Source organism: Leptonychotes weddellii, chromosome 2 (genome assembly GCF_054177405.1).
Source record: "Leptonychotes weddellii isolate Sample4059 chromosome 2, ASM5417740v2, whole genome shotgun sequence".
NCBI lineage: Eukaryota > Metazoa > Chordata > Mammalia > Carnivora > Phocidae > Leptonychotes > Leptonychotes weddellii.
Window position 1 is genome coordinate 149,251,194 of NC_138370.1, and position 7,092 is coordinate 149,258,285.

The 7,092-nt window shown below is 38.8% G+C and overlaps 1 long non-coding RNA gene across 1 annotated transcript; it reads right to left on the bottom strand.

Annotated features, from left to right (window-relative positions):
• Positions 1-3,310: 3,310 nt before the first annotated feature.
• Positions 3,311-7,092, bottom strand: LOC145720211 (uncharacterized). The gene is made up of 3 exons (XR_014143060.1): positions 6,770-7,092; positions 3,660-3,751; positions 3,311-3,354 (listed from the first exon to the last, which is right to left on the bottom strand). It is a non-coding gene; the product is annotated as an uncharacterized LOC145720211 (long non-coding RNA).

A 7,092-nucleotide genomic window follows, 5' to 3' on the forward strand; every position in this document is an offset into this window, starting at 1 on the left:
TCATTAGTTTTTGATGTAGTGTTCCGTGATTCATTGTTTGTGTATAACACCCAGTGCTCCATTCAGTACGTGCCCTCTTTAATACCCATCACCAGGCTAACCCATCCCCCCAGCCGCCCTCCCCTCTAGAACCCTCAGTTTGTTTCTCAGAGTCCATAGTCTCTCATGGTTCAGGGAGAGAGAGAATCTTTATTTATTTATTTATTTATTTATTTATTTGAGAGAGAGAGAGAAACAGCATGAGAGGGGATAGGGTCAGAGGGAGAAGCAGGCTCCCTGTCGAGCCGGGAGCCTGATGCGGGACTCGATCCCAGGACTCCGGGATCATGACCTGAGCCGAAGGCAGTCGCCCAACCAACTGAGCCACCCAGGCGCCCAGGGAGAGGGAGAATCTTAAGCAGACTCTGTGCTCAGCGGATGTGGGGTTCCATCCCACAACCCTGAGATCATGACCTGAGCTGAAACCAAGAGTCAGATGCTTAACTGACTGAGTCATCCAGGTGCCCCACTAAGTTAAATTTTTTCTTGTTGTTGAGGGGATGGGAAAAATTTAAATTCTATTTTACATATTATTTATATATACTACGTTAAATATAATCACACCTAGTAAGTTAGCAGATTTTCTTAGATACTATAAAGATCCTGGCCTTTGGTAAAACAAACTCATCAAGCACCTCTACAAAGGAATCACATTTGGAATCAAGGGGTAATTTGTATGACCAAGTACTGAAAGGTTATTTCAGATTTACAGAGAGAAAAAGCAGGTACGGATAAAAAATGAAGTTATATCCAGATAAATTGTGTATAAAACAGATCATGGTTGGGTAGATGTGGGATTGCAAATAATGGAAAAACTAGATTTTGAAGTGGTAAGAAATGTTATTTTCATTTTGTATCATAATAGAATAAGAGTGATTCAATTAAAATGACAAAACAGTTACACATAGGAAATGCTTTTTAAATATGTTATTGCTCAAAATTATTTCAAAGTATTTATTATAAATCAAAAGGTTCCCTGAGGATTAATTTTTTCTTCTCTGATGCTATTTTTCATTTTGAGACTCTGTTCTGGGATATCAGCTAAGCCATACTCAGATTTACAGTTAAGACAATTGGGAGTTACTCTGGTCACTTTATTTTTCAAAATGCTAAAATATGTTTTGGGATCTTAATTTTCTCTAGTATTTTCAGAGATTTGGGAAGTATGAAAGAGGGAAGCTTTCAAATTTTTTATAAAATCATCTAACAATTAAAGACAATACGTATGGTATTTTATTTATCTAGAGATTCTCTATCAGTTGAATTCAGCTACGATAAATACAGCAAAAGAATTCAGAGGTTAAAAAATAATGTGGCCCCCCCCCAAAAAATATATATATATGGCCATTGTGTAACCAAAATAGAGGTCACAGAGATGATGCAAAAAAACTCATATAATTTACTCAAAGAAGTTCTTTACTAAGTACCTTCTTATTTTTGGACATAATTACAACTATCTTGATTTCTGTTTCCCAAAATATAGAAAACAAGCAACAATTAAGAAAGCAATGGGAAATGCCAAAATGGTGGCATCAGGTAAGTGGGGCACAGCAGGAGGTGGGAAAGGCTGTTAGAGACTAAAAGAAGACAATCTGATTTGCGAAGATGGTGGCAGTAAACTACAGAAAGCAGACATGAATTTAAAAAGCATGGCGGCATAAGACCATTTAGGTGAGGGACTCTACATACCTTAATAACGATTGAGACTATCAATAAAATAACTAATAAAGGTAATGATTACACAGAAGCATTAAAAATGCTTATGTTATGGGGCGCCTGGATGGCGCAGTTGGTTAAGCATCTGACTCTTGGTTTCGGCTCAGGTTGTGATCTCAGGGTCCTGGGATGGAGCCCCAAGTTGGTGCAGAGTCTGCTTGAGACTCTCTTCCTCTGCCCCTGCATATGTGCTCGCACTCTCTCTAAAATAAATAAATAAATCTTTAAAAAAATGCTTAAGTTATGTTTTGTGTAATCTAGAATGATTTCCTGGAAATGGATAGGCTTTGTCCTATAAAAAGTATCAAGGGGTACCTGGGTGACTCAGTCGGTTAAGCATCTGTCTCTTGATTTCAGCTTAGGTCATGATCTCAGCGTCATGAGATTGAGCCCTGCATTGGGCTCTGCACTGAGCATGGAGGCTACTTAGGATTCTCTCTCTCCCTCTCCCCCTGCCCCCGCCCACCAGCCACCCCGCTCACATGCACACACACACTCTCTCTCTTAAAAAAAAAAAAAAAAAAAAAAGTTTAACAATGACATAGGGACATCTGGTGGCTCAGTCGGTTAAGCATCTGCCTTCAGCTCAGGTCATGATCCCAGCGTCCTGGGATTGAGTCCTGCACTGGGCTCCCTGCTCAGCTTCTTCCTCTGCCTGCTGCTCCCCCTGCTTGTGCATGCTCTCTCTCTCTCTCTCTGACAAATAAATGAAATCTTAAAAAAAAAAAAGTTTAAAAAGTGTGTTGAAAGTAACTATTTTCCAACAATTTATGAGAAGAAACAGTACAGTGATATGGGCTTATCTTTTCTGCCTACACACAAAATAAGACTTGTTATAATTAAATAAGAATCTTTCATATGGACTCATTTATAATTGTACCTTAAAGCTTCCCTGTGAATGTATGGAGGTTATAAATATCAACTCTAACTCATATGCTATATGTCTACGTATTTCACTAACAACTTATGTATAAAAAAAACAAATCCCTGGGGTGCCTGGGTGGCACAGTCAGTTGGTTTTGGCTCAGGTCATGATGTCAGAGTTGTGAGATGGAGCTCTACACTGGGCTCCGTGCTGAGCACAGAATCGGCTTGGGATTCTCTCTCCTTTTCCCTCTACCCCTCCTGCTAATGCTCGCTCTGTCTCTAAAAATAAGTAAATATATCTTAAAAAACAAAACCAAAAAAACAAATCCCAGGCGCCTGAGTGGCTCAGTTGGTTAAGCGACTGCCTTCGGCTCAGGTCATGATCCTGGAGTCCCAGGATTGAGCCCTGCATTGGGCTCCCTGCTCAGCGGGGAGTCTGCTTCTCCCTCTGCCCCTCTCCCCTCTCTCGGATAAATAAATAAAATCTTTAAAAACAAACAAACAAACCCCAAAAAACAAATCTCTTCGCAAATGAAGAAAGCAAAAGAAGAGACACAGATTATATATGAGTTGTAAAATTCTATTTGATTATAGCTTTAAGGCAATACTTTTTTCTGTTTTAGGAAAGAAAGCTTGAAAAAGTTTCTGATCCACCTCTGTACTTACCCAGATAAGTTAATTTCACTTCTTTTTTGACCATGGCGATCAAAGATTTTCACAATATGATCAGCTCTAAAAGCAATCAGAACACAAAAAATATAATTTAAGTGTTTCTTTTTATACATATATATTAAAAAATTAAGCTGCCATCCAAGTGATTTCAATGTTCTCTCATGACAGTTTCATAATTTATATCTACAAAGTTATTACCAGGGGAAAGATTTTATGAACTGTGATGTTAATGGAAGTGAATGTATTATTTTTCCCACTATACAACCATCACACAAGAATCTCCACTAAATAAACAGTGTGGTTATGCAGGCATACAGCCATTTGAAGTCAGGATGATTTACTTAAAACATTCACTGATTTCTTACCCTGTTACTGCAAGGTAGTTTCCTGATGTTTTTTGCCAGGTGAACTGTATTGGTGTGCCAAGCCAAGTCTTTTCAAGCAGTGAGAAAACACGCTAAAAAGACAAAGGTAATTTTTATATTTTCAAAACATGCAAGTTAAGGGTTGGTCAAAGATATCAAACCATGATCATGAAGACAGTAGGGTTCAAGATGATAAAGGCTTATTGTTAGAGCTTATCCAGAAAAAGTCAGCAATGTAACAGACAAAATGACTAATCAGATCAACCAACCAACCAACCAACTTCCACAATCTGGTTGTTTGTATGGACAAACAACAAACTTTGTATGAAGTATGGACCTCAATATACAAGCAAGCATTTATTATAAATTTTGGTTTTAAGTGTTTTTGAATATTAATCTTATAAAAATTATAATTTGAATGTTTTACATGTTAAAGAGTAAAATAATTTAAACTTGAATTTAGCTAATAATCAGTAGCATGTCTTTTAAAAAATTTTTATTTGATTTCAGTTAATTAACATATAATGTATTATTAGTTTCAGAGATAGAGGTCAGTGATTCATCAGTCTTATGTAATACCTAGTGCTCATTACATCACGTGCCCTCTTTAATGTTCATCACCCAGTTACCCCATCCCCCAACCCCCATCCTCTCCAGCAAACCTGTTTGTTTCCTATGATTAAGAGTCTCTTATGGTTTGTCTCCCTCTCTGATTTTGTCTTGTTTCCTTTTCTTCCCCCTCTTCCCCTGTGATCCTGTTTTGTTTCTTAAATTCCACGAATGAGCAAAATCATATAATTGTCTTTCTCTGATTGACTTATTTTGCTTAGCATAATACCTTCTAGCTCCATCCATGTTGTTGCAAATGGCAAAATTTCATTCTTTTTGATGGCTGAGTAATATTCCATTGTAGATATATAGATATATATATATAAAAGTGTATATATATCTATATATACATATATATATATCTATATATATACCACCTCTTCTTTATCCATTCATCTATCGATGGACATCTGGGCTCTTTCCATAGTTTGGCTATTGTGGACATTGCTGCTATAAATATTAGGGAGTAGCATGAATTTTTTTAGATTAAACTTAAAACTACCATTTAAAAAATCTTAACTGGGCACCTGGGTGGCTCAGTTGGTTAAGCGACTGCCTTTGGCTCAGGTCATGATCCTGGAGTCCCGGGATCGAGTCCCGCATCGGGCTCCCTGCTCAGCAGGGAGTCTGCTTCTTCCTCTGACCCTCCCCCCTTTCATGCTCTCTCTCTTCCATTCTCTCTCAAATAGATAAAATCTTTAAAAAATAAATAATTAAAAAAATCTTAACCATGATAAAAATACAAACTGCTTCATTCAAAATTTTCTTCCTTTACCCATTAGTTATATTTACTTAATCATTAAGTGCTTAATTTAGCTATTAGGTGGACCGTGTATCAACTGAAAAGCCTTTCTTTACACTCAGTCAGGAATGGGGTATCCAATATGGAAGCCACAAAACACAGCTGGACTTGAAATTTTATTGAGGGCTTGAAATGTAGGTAGTCCGAATTTAGATGTATTGTAAATGTAGAATACATAGGCATTCCAAGGAATAGAAAAATGTAAACTATCTCATTGATAATTTTTTATATCGATTACATATTGAGATAATATTTTGGATATACTGGATAAAATAAATTATTTAAATTAATCTTACCCGTTTCTTTTAAAACATTTTAATGTGGCTCCTAAAAATTTTAAATTACATTGGCTTACAGCAGATTTATATCAAACAGTGATCTAGAACAACTAAGAAAATAGAGCTTGAATGAAAAAATTTAGATTTTAATATAAGGTTAAATTATAAACAATTAGGTTAAATCATAGACCGTATCCAGGCATATGAAGTTTTCATAGTACTACAGGAGGCCTGGCAATCCGAGTGGCCACACAAAACTCATCCAGTGCTTGAAATTAAACACCAAGGGGCACCTGGGTGGTGCAGATGGCCAAAGGTCAGGCTCTTGATTTCTGCTCAGGTCATGCTTTCAGGGTTCTGAAATTGAGCCCTGCACTCAGCAGGGAGTGTGCTTTAGATTCTCTCTCCCTCTTCCTCTTTGCCCCTCCCTCTGCTCACCCATGTTTTCTAAAAATAAATTAAAAAAAATTAAACACCAATCAATAAGCATTTGGTATGTTAAGTAGATGAAATCCACCTCTATTGGAAACAGGAGTGTTCTATAATCACCAGTGCATCCATGTTTTGTGGAGCTTGAAAACACCTTGAAGGCGGGGGGAAGCATAAAGGCATCTTTTGCAATTTTGTGACCACGTGGCCGTGGCCGTGGAACCCCCTCATGCAAGTGAGGGATCCTTAAACTTAAATTTCATTAGCTTCATGGTAGACCTCTTCTGGCTGAGATCTTACATATTTTTCTTCCGTGGAGCTACATTTACATTCTCCATTTACAGTATAGTTAAAAAGTACTAGCTTCACAACCAGAAAAACAAGGTTTGAATTTCGCTTTTTACTTCTTAGCTGTAGGGCTTAAAACAAGTTGCTTAAATTGCCTCAGGCACAAAACTCTCAATTGTAAACCAAGAATAATTATCTCCTCCGTTCTGATACTTTATAAATTCTGAAGCGCATTATAAATGTTAAGTTATGATTACCGGTCAATTCCAATTTCCATGCTAACAGCCACGAGGAATCCTTAGGACTTAATTAATTTTTAAACTGAACTATCCCTTTCTTTGCCAGTTCAGAGCAGAGAGCTATTGCTGTAGTAAAGCAGAAGGGTTTTGAAATGAGCTGTAGCCAGTGACCGGGGATGGGGTTCACCAGAAGCCCAAGCGTAGGAACGGTGTGTGCAGAGGATGATGCTCTCCGGCAAGACCTGAGTGTGCAAGTGCAGATTTCTCCGTGACTTATGTACATTAGCCACTGAGTGATTTGTACATTAGTCACAGTCAATACAATTTGACATTATTCTTTCGGAAGCTTTTCACTCATTTTTAAGTGCTGAGCAGTCGCGCGGCTTGCCAGGGATTCAGCTGCAGGAAAAGAACCAGCTCATGACACCCGATCCAGCCAATTTCACTGCGACCCTCCAAACATACCGTCCTTCCCGCGGTGCGAAGTTGGGGGTCTTTTCTGACCCAGACTGCTCATTTCAGGCCGGGCCTTCAACTCCGTTCACGGTCCCAGAAATGAGGCCTCCTTCTCCGCCTTCTCCTCTCCAATTTTCTTTCTTTTCCCCTCCTTCCCTCAACTTCGCCCCCGCTTTCCCCCTCCCCTGTCACCCAGCTCTCTTCCCCATTCCTAACGCACTCTGGAAGAGGGAGGGAGGGCACAGGCCCCTATCATCGAAGTGACGCTCAGCGGGCTAAGAGCCAGTGGTCGCGTTTTTCCACCCCCCCCCCGCACCCCCCCGTGGTTTGTA